We start from the raw sequence: 13,967 nt of genomic DNA, 5'->3' as shown, positions 1-13,967 counted from the left end.
AAATCATTTTTCAACAAAACTTTTTCAACATCATTTTCAAAACTTCTTTTTCAAATACATTTTTCAAAACTTTCTCATTTATAAGGTCATTTATATGTAATGAAGAAGGAATGGGATGTGAAACGGGATGGGTGACAACTTGAGGTTGCACCGGTTCACTCTCTTCATTGGACATTTCTACTTGATTGTCCACAATCCTACCACTCCGCAAGGTAGTCACCGCATTAATATGTTCAATGGTGTGGCCTTCCAATGAGGAATGGGTTTTCACAACACATTGTTGCTTAGGTGGGGCATTAATGGGCATTTTTCCCATCTCTCTTGCATTGAGGGTGCTTGCTATTTGCCCTACTTGGGTTTCTAGCTTTGCAATAGATTGAGAGTGAGAATGAAGCAATTGTGTGTTAGCCTCTAAAGTGCCCAAAACATTCAAAACTTTTTCTTCAAAGGCGAGACTTCTAGTATTTCCTTGGGAATAAGATTGATTAGGAAAATAAGAATTAGCAAATTGATTCCCTTGTGATTGATAAGGTTTATAACCTTGGGATCCTTGGTTTTGAAGTGGAGGTGGAATGTACTTCCCTTGAAAACCACCTTGGGAAGGGTTTGAGCCCTCTCCTTGGTTTTTCCCAGAGAGATGCGGATGATTCCTCCAACTTGGATTATAGTGAGTGCCATAAGGATTATTCCCTTAGTTCACAAAAGCTGCATTGACTTGTTCATTAAGTTCATTTTAGACTTGTCCGTGAGGACAATGAGAAGTAGAATGAAGAACACTAGAACAAGTCATATATGTTTCATTTGATGCACGATGAGAATGGTTAGGGAAGGTAGATACTTGGTTCACCGAGTTTTGGTTAATCAAAAATTGATCAAACCTTTGAGATAAAGACTTCATTTCAGCGTCTATTTCATTTGAATGGTCGACTTGATGTAAGCCAACACTCTTCCTACCTTGTGAATTTCTACCATTCTTGGACGATAGTGTTCTATGCAAATAATTTTCACTCATGCTCTCATAGAGACGCCATACGTCATCCTCATGCCTGTCAATGTATGAGCCACCCATGGAAGCATCAACCATACCCTAATAGTTGTCCGATAAGCTCTCAAAGAAATATTGAATTAATTGCCATTTGGGCATGTCATGATGTGGACATTTCCTAAGAAACTCATTAAAGCGTTCCCATGCCTCATGAAACGTTTCTCCATCCCCATGTGAAAATTCTCGAATTGAGGTTCTCATGGCATTGGTCTTAGAAATCGAATAGTACTTCTTCAAGAATTCTTGTTACATATCTGCCCAAGAAGTGATTGAAAAAGTCCTAAGATTGTTAAACCAATACTTTGCCTTGTCTTTTAAGGTGAATGGAAAAAGTTTGAGTCTTAAAACCTCTTCCGGCATGTCTGTATATTTTACGGTGGAACATACTTCAAGAAACTTATCCAAATGCTTGTAAGGTTCTTCACTTGGAAGTCCATGATAGTTAGGAAGCATTTGAATGGTTTGTGGCTTAATTTCATAATGATGTGCTCTAAATGGAGGCAATTGGATGCATGTAGGTGCATTATACTCGTTAGACACATAATGGTCTCTTAAAGTAAGAGGTGGATTAGCTACTTGAGGTACAACATGAACACCTTGGTTTTGAATTCCTTGATTGATGATGGGAGGTTATGGAGCATACATTGGCCTTGGCATTCCATATGGAACTTGGCCTTGTTGTTGTGGTGGTTGGTGAATGAATAGCCTAGGCATGCCTAATGGTACTTATATGTTCTTATTGTGCACATTGGGATGAAGGCTACCTTGTTGGTCTATGTAACCAAGGTCCTCAACATGATCATTATTATTATGGTCATCCATTGATAGATTAGCTCTATTTGAACTTCCTCTTCCCCTAGGATTTCTAACGATGGATTCAAGATGCAAATCAAGAGGGACAAGAGTTGGTCTCAATGAACGACGTCTATGCATGCACAATGCAAAACATAAAGAAACACAAAGAATGACAAACACTATGTCTTCACAACAATGCAATTAGACTTCTTCCACAAACACTTAATTCATACTCCCATACTTTAACAACAATGATGTAAGAACAATTAAAAATAAGCCTCCACGCGGGCCGACGATTTAACTAAAGGATTGAGTAAAGAAAGTCTCACAAAGGTCCTTTAGCACTTCAACTCCAAATTTCAAGCTTAGCTTAGCAAATTTTTAGAATTTTTAGCTTTTTTACTTTCTTTGCATAGCTTGAATGCTCCTTTGCTTGCTTCTTCTCCAATAATGCACCTAGTTAAGTAAGAACAACACAATAAGTAACCAAAAAGAAAAATAAAAAATAAAGTAAAGACACGATCAAAAGAATACTAATCCTAATTGATTCCACAAATTCGACGTTGCCTAATCAAATCAATCAATCCCCTGCAACGGCGCTAAAAACTGACGTGGTCCTTTGTGAGGGTCGCTACACCATATCAAGCTTAAGAGTGTTTGGATTTTAAGGCGAGGGCCAAGAGTTTTACATTTATAGAAGCCACTACTACCATCACTATAAATATAGTTAGGGCGAGTAGGAATCGTCCCAAGGGATTATGAGGATCGAACAAGGTCATGGAATCGCTATTAAGGCTAGTAGGTTGAGTGATCAAACAATTGGTTGGTTGGTTGATTAGATAACAACTAAATTAAACTAAGTGATAACAAAAGAATGCAATTAAGAGTAAGTAAGGAAGAGAGAGATCTTAAGGTTTAGAGATTACCACCAAGCAATACATTTCTATATCGTTGACAAGTGACTAATGAGGGAAAATGGTGTGTTGCAATATTGAAGTGTGTGTGTGTTTGGTTGATTCAACAAGCAAGGATGACTAGTTAAGCATGTATTATCTAAACATCATGTGAAAGGCACAATATATCTAAGCAATGAAGCTTATATTGTCTAAACAACATGTGAAAGGCACAATAGATCAAAACAAATCATTAATCCTTTCATTAAGCTCACAATCTAAATACAACACAAGGTTAGAGACATATGCTTCTTGTATTCAAAAGCTTGGATCATCAAACAAAAAGCATAGATTGTCCTCCCATTTAATACTACACCACATCTACACTACTAGCATGAAAATAAACTAGGGAAGAGGCACAATCCATCAAGGAATAAGTATGAACCATCAAGAAAATCACAAAAGGATTCTTTTAAGCACTATGTCTAGACAATCTCAAAATCTGTAGCATCAATACACATAGACATGCATCAATAACACAAAATCTAGAGACAAGCACATGAACATCAATTCTAGCATACACAGATACATGGATAGAATGAAATGATCAATTGGAAGCATTAAACCACATAAATCATTGAACAAACAAGATCTATATATATCAAACTGTCAAAACATTAATTACAACACTAATCCCTCAATAATACACAAGATTAAGATATAGAAAGCATGCTTGGGGCTAACTCTAGCCCCAAGAGGATGTCTAGCCACTCATGGTGATATTGCTCCAACCCTAAAGGGCTAACTCCATGGAAGAGATTTGCTCCTTGGTTGATGAAGAGTCTCCAATGGTGTCTCTAGCCTCCTCTTCCTCTAAGTTTCCTCTCCAAGAGATGATATGAAAATGATATTGGCTCTCTTTGTAAAAAATAATCCTTATCTTATATAGGTAGGTCAAAATGACACCCAAAATGAGCTGGGGTCGTGCACACAATATTCCCTAATGATTGGATAAAGGACAACTTTCAATGAGATGGAAATTTAACTTTTTTGCACTGGAGGAAGTTCGATCGATCGAACCTTGGACTTGGATCGATTGAACTGGCTGAGATCCATCGAACTTAGGCTGGATCTATCCAACTGGCTGAGCTTTTTAGGAAAAAACAAATCTAAGATATTTTGGGAGATATTTTTGGGAAAAGGACAAAAGTGGTTAGTGGGTGGTACAGTTGTGGATAGGATCAATCATTTGAATAAGGACAAAAGTGTTCGATCGATCGAAGGGTGGTGTTGGATCGATCGAACTTTTGGACTTTATGCTTTTGGGCCAAGGCTTGGATCTATCTTGAAGTGCTGAGATCGATCATTGTTCGATCGATCGAGCTTTGAACTTGGATCGATCGAACTTTGCTGCTTCCCACCTTTGGCTTCATTTGCTTCCTTCTTTCTCCACTTTGCTCCTTTCTTTGTTTAATCCCATAATTGCTTCAATTAAGCTCTTATTTGACTGAGTTAGCTTATTTTTGGGATAAGTGCCTGAAAATGGAAATAATACGAAATCAATCTAAAATGATAAAGTAAGATAGATAAAGGAACTAGAATGCCTAAGCTTAAGGGGTTTGAATACACACTTTTCAGTGCTCATCAACTGCTTCTCCATTCTTGCACTCTACTGGAGTATCATGATGAAGTTGTATACAAATTATATCAGTAAAGCCAAGCCCAAGCGGGCTAAATATCTCCCATTCGCTTATCTTATTACTCAGATCCTCCGGGACCAGCGCTACCCTTTCCATCCACATGAGCATACTGAGTCAGGGGCTTGCCACTACGGCAAGAAGGACTGGAACAAGAGCTATAATGCCCTTATCAAGAGCTTGGAGCATGATGCTATTTTAGCAGTAGAGGAGGCTATAGAGGCTGAGGAGGCAGAGATGGCAGCAGCAGCAGCAGTAGCAGACGATCTAGTAGACGCACCGGCGGCTGCAGCACATATAGATATAGACCTGGAGCAGTAGCCTCTAGAGGAGTTACATCATCACTCTCCAGCTAGGTCACTAGTTCATTTCCAGGAGCAGGATTAGGATGTACTATAGTTTTATAATCCAATCATACCTGAGGCTCCAGTTCTGACACCGAGCCTAGGAGAGTGTGTCCAGTCATTGAGGATACAGTAGTCTCCCCTAGAGCAGACATTTATACTCTCCATGCGGATGTCTTAGCTACGTTGCATGACATATCCAGAGATATTCGGGGATCACGCCCCACTCGCCCTACCTCCTCTGCCTGATTTCTCTATCTCTTTACTCACCTCATTTAATATATCTGTGATACATTACTGTTACATTGCTATTGTTATGATATTTTTGTGGCCAGTCTATTAGCCCTGATACTATGATGTGCTGTACATTATTTTTCTTTTTCTATGCATGATATTTTTGGATGTTTGGATTTTATATTGATACATTTATCTATGATTGACTCCATTTATTAGGTACATCCCAGTGACTTCAATGAGAGAGAGTGTTGCCCAAATTTTTTCGGGACCACCCTTATTCCTCTCTCTTTACTTCATTTACTATCCCATTTATACTTACATGGTCACTGTGCACTGTTATTATCCTTTTGTTATTTGATGAGTTTTATTCAAGTGCCATTTTTTTAGGACCGCGGTTAATTCCAAGTTTGGGGGGGTTGTACCACCCACTTTGGATATTTGTGTGCCGGCCATTCTTTGCCTTAGTTGCACTGGTATACTCTTTCCTTTTGTTCTCTTTGCACATTAAGGGCACTGTGCCATTTAAGTTTGTCGGTAATGGGTGTTAATTGTAGTGTTTGCTTTTAATTCAAAATTAAAAATTTTGAGCAAGACTTGTGTATTTAATGGATTTTCTATGATTGGTCTATAACTAACTGTGATTTTGATCTTTTAAGGACTATATTGCTTAAAATTTAAAAATTGCTTGACTTGAGAGTTCAATACTCCTTGTATGCCTTTTGGATGCCATTTAGGAGTAAATTTTTCAAAAGATTGATATATTACTTACACTTGTGGTCCACATCATCCTAATTTTGTGATTGTTTTGAGATTCGCTCTAGGATTCTACACTAGCACAGGCGCACACTAGCATTCATTTGTGGGGTACATGCTTTGTTGAATATTGAATTGGCTATATCCCAATTAAGCTACTAGTGGATTGAAAGCTTTCATTTTGACAAAAGTGGATAACAATCCTTTTTCATTAAGTAGCCGGGATTCTAGCCTCATTAAGTATTGAATTTCTTGCGTCGAAAAGTGGAGGGCCCAAACTCTAGGTTAATAATTGATCTACTAAAATAAAAATAAAAAAAAAGTTGAGGACTTCTCCCAAAAAGGTGAGAAGTGGGAAAGAATTAAATAGAGGTTGTTTTGATTTGTAGTCTAATTGATTTGAGCTTGTAAGTCCTTAGGGGTGTTTGAAAACCTAGTGCCCTAAAACCGTCTGGTTTGGGAGTCATTGACCTAAGACTCGACCTCATGGATCACTGGAAAGCTTAATAGATTAACATATTGCACTATGCTTCCATCTTTGATCCTTAGGATTAGAAAAAAAAAAAAAAAAAAAAAAAAAAAAAAAAAAAATATGAGTGAAAAGAATAAGTGCACCTAGATCAATAAAGCTTTAATAAAAGGTTCACTCTTTATCTTGATGATTGGTACTAGATTTGTGTGCTAGCTTGAGGGTAAAGATGTGATCATTTCTTTAGTTGGCTAAGATAGCAACATATTTGATGCAGGTCCACTCAAAAAGGATTCTAGAGTTGTTTTGATTTGCATGATCATTTTCTTGATGTATGGATGACCATACTTGTTTGCCTGATGTTAAAATTTTGGGAGATTACTTGGAAATGGTTGAAAAATTACATACTTGAGGAAGTTTTCTCCTAATACTTGTTTGCAATATTGGTGCCTCTTTTGTGAGAATAAGTTTAATGTTTGTGGGTATCATTCCTTGAAACCCTCATGAGACTTCACTCGTCCACTAAGAGTAACCTAGGGGTTTAAAAGGCTCGTTGCATATGCTAAATACAATCGTGTTCCCTACGAAAGTGGCGTTATCCATTTATTACTTTCTAGTTCATAGTTGTATAGTCGTTCATTTCATTCCTTTACTTCGTAGTTCATTACTAGGGACTACCAATATTTAAGTTTGGGGGTGTGATGAGCGCTGAAAAGTGCGCAATTAAACCCATTAAGCTTAGGTATTCTAGAACCTTTATCTATCTTATTTTTCCGTCGACTTAGACTAATTTCGTGTAATTGCCCTTTTTAAGTGCTTATCCCAAAAATAAGTTAATTCAGCCAAATAAGAGCTTAAAAGAAGCAATATCAAGCTGAATGGAAGAAAGGAGCAAAGTGGAAGCAAAGTGTGGAAAAATAGCAAGTTCGATAGATCTCAACATTCCTTCGATCGATCAGAGCAAGATCGATCTGGCCTCATCAAAATGGATCCAAACAATTGTCCTTATCCAAAAGATATCACCATCTTTAATCGATCCAACCTTTCTTAGATCGATCGAAATTATTCGATCTTATCCAAACCTACCACCCCACCTACCACTTTTGTTTCTTTCCCAAAATATCTCAAAGATTTGTGTTTATTCAAAAAGGCGCCGCCAAAGATGATTGATCTCTTCAGCATTTGATGGATTGCACCTAAGTTCGATCGATCTCACCACAGTTCGATCGATCGAACCTCCTCAAGTCCGAAATGAAACAAAGTCTAGCTCATTAAAAGTTGGTTTATTGTGCAATCATTGCAAGGACCCTAGTGTACGAATCCAAACCATTGGGTGTAACACTTGAGCCTCATATATAAGCATTTGGAGCCATTTTAAAAGCATCATCTTCATATGTTCATTACACATATCATATCTTATATCTTGGAAAGGAGGCTAGAGACTAGAGAACTTTTACACATTTTGGGAGTTCTTCCATTCTTCTAAGGTTTCCATCAAGAAGGAGGTCATTCCTACCATGGAGATTGCCCTTGAGGGTTGGATGACTGCTTCAATGAGTGGCTAGACATCTACTTGGGGCTAGAGTAACCCCTAAGTTGCTTTGTATATTTTTGGGGATTTACTTATAATAAATGTTTTGATCTTGGATTTATATATATATCTTGTGGTTTCTACTTGATGTGTATGGATTAATGCTTTCAATTGATTGTCTATTTCTAATCATATGTCTATGTATGATAGAATGGATGATTCATGTGCTTTTCTCTAGATTTAGTGAAATTTATGCATGTCTATGTGTATGGATGAAGTTAATCTAGAGATGGTCAAAACATAGTGCTTAATTGAACACTCTTGTAATTTATTTGATGGTTCACACTTGTTTCTTGATGGATTGTGCCACACCTTTAGCTTACTTAGTTTAATTTTCATGTCTTTAGTGTAGTTATAGTGTAGTTGCTTTAGATTCATAGATAGGTGGACAATCTATTCTTATTTCTTGGTGTTCCATACTTATGAATGCAAAGGGTGTATGCTTCTAGATAGTTGTGTGTGCATAAATTATGGTTTCATTGAATGGATTTTGGTCTCACTTGATAGTTTGTGCTTTCCATTTGAATTAGCTAGACAATTTATACTTATTTGCCATCCATGCTTAGTTTCAATTAATGACACACACACACACACAAATTACAATTCAATTTTCCCATTGATATATAATTACTAGTGTCTAGTGAAGTCAAGCTTAGTGGTGATCTCTAGTACCCCAAGTCCTCCCTTTTATATCTTTTTCCCTACTTTCTAAATTGTTACCTTTTACTTGCTTTAATTTCAATTGCATTGTAGTTTAATCAACCAAACAAATCATCTTTTTATCACTTGACCTACTAACCCTATATATTGTTTCCATTGCAAACACGTCCACAATCCCTTGGAACGATCCCTACTCACTCTTGCTACGTTAGTAGTTGTGGTGGTAGTGGTTTTTAGAAATTTAAACTTGACCAAAAAAGCTTTTCTTGAACCGCACATTCACTACATTATTTTGGCATATAGAAACGGCCTCGTCAACCTTGTACCTCTGTCTATAAACAGAGTTAACCTAAATCGAAGGGAGAACCTGGAGTACCATACGGATATCAATGGAAGAAAAAAGAAATGCCATCAAGACATGACATAAGACAGCCTCATAAAAACATGGCATTGCTGTCGAGATATTGACAACAACAACCTGTAAGACAAAACCCTTAGAATCCAAAAAAACGGTTCCCTCGCCTCTCAAAACACATGGAAACTGAAGATGAGGCATTCTTAATACACTATAACTCTAGTAAACCGGGAAGAACCCAACGTAAATTCGCTGGTCAGCAAAGAGAGATAGTTGAAGAACCCACAACAAGATGTGTAGAGAAATAGACAGAAAGCCCAGGGATAAAATCTACCAAACCATTTAAATCCATAGCCACTAATGGGCCTTCTTTAAATGGTTCACATATCATAGTACACATAACAAGCAGACCAGTAGATAAACAATACTCATCATAGGCTTAAACAGTCCCAAGAAGCGACCATAAAGGGAGCAACAAAATGAGCAGAGATGCAGATCGAAAACAAAGAGTCCCACCTAAGGGCATGAGGTGGAGCGGCTCCTTAGTAAAAAGATTACCCTTAAGCAACCCAATAACAACCGAAGAAAGCTCATAGGCCTGAACCAATCCCCTAATCAAATTTAGAATCAGAAATTTAAGGGGCCATTGAAGAGTATGTGTCGAAAAACATGTAGCTGCAGAGACGACAATTACTAATGAGGATGTCACAAAAGGAAACATATGGAAGACGCTTCACTACCCTAACCACACAATACAAAAAGTGTGTTACAAGCTCAATGTGGGTTACAACACCAAAAAGAATAATGATGTTTGAGGCCAGAAACAGATCTTGGAGCCGCACGTGCACATGGCCCACCATTGGGCGCAAGGCATGGCCCAAATGATCATCAAGCCCATGATACAACCCTCTGACCTAACCAAAACAAAGTGGATACACAAACCATATAGAATCTCCCATTGCGCAATGTGCACAATACGCACAGCCAAAGACGTAAGTCTGATGTCATGTGACAAGATTGCCTGGCAATAGCAAAGATACACATAACCACGTTGCCGAGGAAGGATATCGAAAAATCGTGACAAGGAAGCATCACAATTGACAGGCAAAGAGTTTTGGTCCGGTTCACCGTTGACCGCCAGAGACTGTGGTGGCGATGAAGGAGATAATGTCTGCAGGCCGCCATCTATGGGGTAACCATACACAACATGAACCCGTCCCTGATTATGGTGACTAATTGACAATTCACACACCAGACTCGTACCAAATAGACCATTATATCCAGCAACCCATCAACTGTACATGCTCCCTGGCGACCAGAGCAATTTCAGCACGGATAATCATATAACCCGTCAAGAGGAAACACAAAGAGTAGAGTTGCTGGTATATAGGAAAGTAGAAAAGCAGATCCAACAACAAAGATGCAAAAATAGACAATAAAAACATTAGAAATAAAAGGGTAACAAAAGACCGTGGTCCAATACTCGGATCAATAGGAAAAACTTTTGAGGTGCTGTAGAAATCATTCCATCCCGCAAAAAGCTCAATTTTGCACCAACCTCACACTACTGCCTATCCAGCCATACAACCTCATACAACTTTCATGACCCAAACCGGAAGCATAAAGGATCTGAGACTTAAAAAGATCCATTTTAGACAAAGACTGCAACATCGTACGGAAGAACTCGAACTCTGATGATCAGAACGAGAAACCCCTATATGTGCAAGGAGACCTCTACGTGTAAGAGGAGAAGAAGAATTAATGTACGGAAAAACTCCTTTGAAACTGTATACTATCCAGATGGCAATGGATTAAAAAAGATACAGATTAAACACACACTCACTCTTTACTACTTCCAAAATTTCTTAACTTAGCGTGATGACAGGTCATGTGACTTTTTTTTTTTTTGAAATTATTCAGTGAATTATTAACTTCAAATATAATTAATACATCACAACCCTTATCATATAAAGATTTAAAAACAATTATTATATGAAGGTTGCATCATATTTCCTCCTAACGTCCTTAGAGCATCCCTAGCGCAGGGCTTTTTTGTACAATATCCAAGTCTGCAGAGAACCAATGCTTCTCTTGTGCGCATTGTACATTTGTGGCCCCCACCACACATTCAACACTTGATACTCCAAATGTGTAGAATTGAGTAGCCTCTGACAGATGCAAAAAGTGGGTATTGTGTATATAAAATAAAAAAGTAATAGTGTGTGGTAGTATAATTGTGTATATAAAATAATAAAAGTGATTATATATAATAAAATGTAGAAGGTAAAACAATGGTGCATAACATAGCTTTAGATCTTCAAAACAAGTGTAGGGCCGTGTCAGCACAATTGCTGACGTGACACTACACTTTATGCAAAATGCAAAGAGTAGAATGTAAATGAATGCTATCACTGGGGATGCTCTCAACATGACTGACATTTGGTACTACAAATGCCTGGCACAATTGCTTCCTAAAGTCCCTAACATGGCACATTTTGAACCACAAGTCTCTCACCGATGGAACAGATCTCTTATTCCATTGACGATTTTTATCCCCCTAACATGACTCAGAGTTGGCAATTTGGCATTCATTTCCTTACCAATGGCTTACCCAAAAAAATAATAATAATAATAATTATTATTATTATTATTCACTGTTAAAGACAGTCTAATCCATATAAATTCGTGTGCCTTCTTTCCTTCCTGAAATTAAAGGTTTGCACAAATCTTTTAATGATCCAATAATTTATGTTTTATTTTTTATTTTTGGAAAATTTTATAATTTCTAACAAACGCAACATAAATATTTTATGTTTCTAAATGTAATTTAGAAGTTTTAACTATTGTTCCTAATTAGGGATAGCAATTTGTCCCGCGGGGATGGGTACTCGCCCTATTAATAGAGGTTTTGGGGGACCGTTTAGCTTATTTGGGCGACGATGACTTTTATTAGTGAAAACCTGCACAGGTTCGGGGCAGGGGCAAGGAGATGTCACCCCGCCTCGCCTCGTTTAGGTAGGTTAAATTACTAAATTACCATTATATTATTAGTATAAATAGTTAGCTCTAGAACCCTATGTTAGATTAACTCACTTTCCCAGTAATTCTAGAGACCAGCAGAGCCCTACGAACTAAGAGTCTATACCCTTGAATTTTATGTTAAATTATTGATTTTCCATATTTTTATGAGTTTCTTCAATAGTTATACAATTGTATTCGTAGAAAAAAATTAAAAAGGAGAAGAAATTCCGGAACTAAACGGGGCGGGACGGGTGCCTGTGAGGGTAAAAAAGAAACGGGAGTGGGGATGGGGTGGAAAGACCCCCTGTTTAAGTGGTTTTAGGCGGGGATGGGGTGGAGGTTTCTAAACAGTTGCAGGGGCGGGGAAGGGTACACCCGCCCAAAACCACCCCTGTTACCATCCCTATTCCCAATTCGAGAACCAAAAGCAAAATCACAATTTTTTTATTTTTAATTAAAAACACGTGTTTTTACTTTCAAATTCTAAAATTAGTTGACAATTACTAAACATGATTTTACTTTCTGTTTCACTTCTAAAAATCAAAATTATAATTTTAAACAAAATTAAAAATTTATTCCTATTAATGAACACGCCCTGAAAGTGAAAAATATAACAAATGCAAAATACTAGGATTAGTAAAAAATATAGATTAGGAACTGGAAATTCTATAAGAATTAAATCTGATTCGATCCAAATGGATTTGCGTAGATCCAAATGGATTTGCGCAGATCAAATTGGATCAGATTGCTACACTCACAGATCGGTGGCAGATTCAAAAAAATTGAGTCCATAGTTCACGGATCGAATTACGGATTAGGCTGTTAAAATCCGATTCGATCCGAGCCGATCTATGAGAGAGATATATATACATGGACGGACCCAGCAGGGGACTAGGGGGGGCAGATGCCCCCCCCTGAATTTTTAATATTTTCATTTTATACCCTAATGTTTTTAAAATTTATGAAAATGCCCCCCCTAAAATTACAATTCGCCCCCACTGGATTCTTTTTTTTTTTTAGCATTTTATACTTCAAATTTTGATAATTTATGAAGATGCCCCACTATAATTATAATTTGCCCCACTGATTTTTTTTTTTTCATTTTATACTTAAATTTTTTTAAAATTTATGAAAAAAACCCTACTAAAATTACAAAAATAAACCCATCATATAATTTTGTACCCACAAATTAAAAATTCGCCCCCCCTCACCAAATTTTCTGGGTCCGTCACTGTGTATATATATATATATATATATCTATTAGTTGATTTAATTAGTTAATGAATTTTAAGAATGTATTAGTTAATGATCATTTAAATAATTCCAATGTAAATGAAGACCACAGTTATGCTGAAAAAAAATTTGGAACACGAAAATCTATCGCGGGGCCCACCCGGCATCTCCCCGGGCACAAAAATCGAAATTAACCGAAATAAACCCAAATGAGTTTCTAAGGGTTCTACCCGAAGAAACACCCCAAACAAGTCCCGGTAAACCGTGGCACGAAACCCGTGCACAAATAAAATAAAGAGAAAATGGTCTAAAAAATACCGAAAAATTTGGGACGTCACATATAGGTCCCTCCTTTTCTTCAAATCTGAAATAACGAAGATAAAAAGAAGCTTTGCTTTTTTCTAAACGGTATCAATGGATCTTCAATGCTTCAGACATCTGATAGAAATTAACATCCTAAATAACTCGTGTGTAAAATATGCGTGCTCTTAATATGAAAAATAAACACTAAGAAAATCTCATAAATTGGATCTCTTAGGATTGTTGAAAATTGTATTCAAAAGCCATAGAAAATCCTAAATGAGAAAAAAAAAATGTTTATATAGATTTTGTACAGACCTAAAACAACTTTCATTAAAAATAAATAAATAAATAAAATTTAATTTGTGTAAAATCTTACTTGAAGAGGCTTAACAAAAAGATGAATAGGTTCATTTAGGGTAGTTTCAAAAACAAACTTGAACATGTTCAAAAGAAAATGAACAAATTCATTTGCAATAGTTTCAAAACTTCTATCAATTTTGAAATGAACACTGGTGTCCACACTTACCTTGACTAATCTGTCATTCTCTTTGAATCGGAGTGCGCTTGCGAA

At 36.9% G+C, this 13,967-nt stretch overlaps 1 pseudogene; it reads left to right on the top strand.

The window, feature by feature from the left end:
• The first annotated feature begins 1,142 nt into the window (after nt 1–1,142).
• LOC132275574 (small nucleolar RNA R71) lies at nt 1,143–1,241 on the top strand (annotated as a pseudogene).
• Nucleotides 1,242–13,967: the final 12,726 nt, after the last annotated feature.

Source organism: Cornus florida, unplaced genomic scaffold, assembly GCF_030987335.1.
Source record: "Cornus florida cultivar Cherokee Brave unplaced genomic scaffold, ASM3098733v1 CherokeeBrave_3.0.0_Hap2_Chr09, whole genome shotgun sequence".
Lineage (NCBI taxonomy): Eukaryota > Viridiplantae > Streptophyta > Magnoliopsida > Cornales > Cornaceae > Cornus > Cornus florida.
The sequence above is the reverse complement of the archived record's forward strand: the minus strand, read 5'-3'. Positions and strand labels throughout refer to the sequence as shown.